The sequence below is a fragment of the Primulina huaijiensis genome, unplaced genomic scaffold, assembly GCF_012295235.1.
Source record: "Primulina huaijiensis isolate GDHJ02 unplaced genomic scaffold, ASM1229523v2 scaffold197244, whole genome shotgun sequence".
Classification (NCBI taxonomy): domain Eukaryota; kingdom Viridiplantae; phylum Streptophyta; class Magnoliopsida; order Lamiales; family Gesneriaceae; genus Primulina; species Primulina huaijiensis.
In genome coordinates this window covers 1-379 of record NW_027350771.1, presented here as the reverse complement: position 1 = coordinate 379, position 379 = coordinate 1, and the positions used below count along the sequence as shown (strand labels likewise).

General features: G+C 33.2%; 1 long non-coding RNA gene across 1 annotated transcript; it reads right to left on the bottom strand.

The window, feature by feature from the left end:
* Nucleotides 1–379, bottom strand: LOC140966006 (uncharacterized). Its single transcript, XR_012173205.1, has 3 exons — nucleotides 331–379; nucleotides 128–190; nucleotides 1–29 (listed from the first exon to the last, which is right to left on the bottom strand). It is a non-coding gene; the product is annotated as an uncharacterized lncRNA (long non-coding RNA).

Genomic DNA, 379 nt, shown 5'->3' with positions numbered 1-379 from the left:
TTTTTGACAAAAACCAACTCGAATCCATACTGCAGGATTTAAAATGTGTTTTCAAGGCATGAGAATAAGACTGTTGTGTAGCTGAAAAGAAATACCAACAAGTAATCCATAAGCAAAATATTAAGACCTCTTCAGCCAATGATTTAAACACGTCGAAAGGGACAATCCATTCGGGGCAATCAACGGCATCCTGCAAAAGGAGATGGCCTATTATAATGATAAAAGGACTACATTCTGCTTCACGATTATTTTATAGTACTTAAAAAGTGATTAAAAAAATTGTGTCAAAAAATAAAATAATTACAAAAAATGTGGCAAAGGATAAAATACCTCAAGGTGGAACTTGTACTTGATTCCGAAGGGACTTGAAGATTTAAAT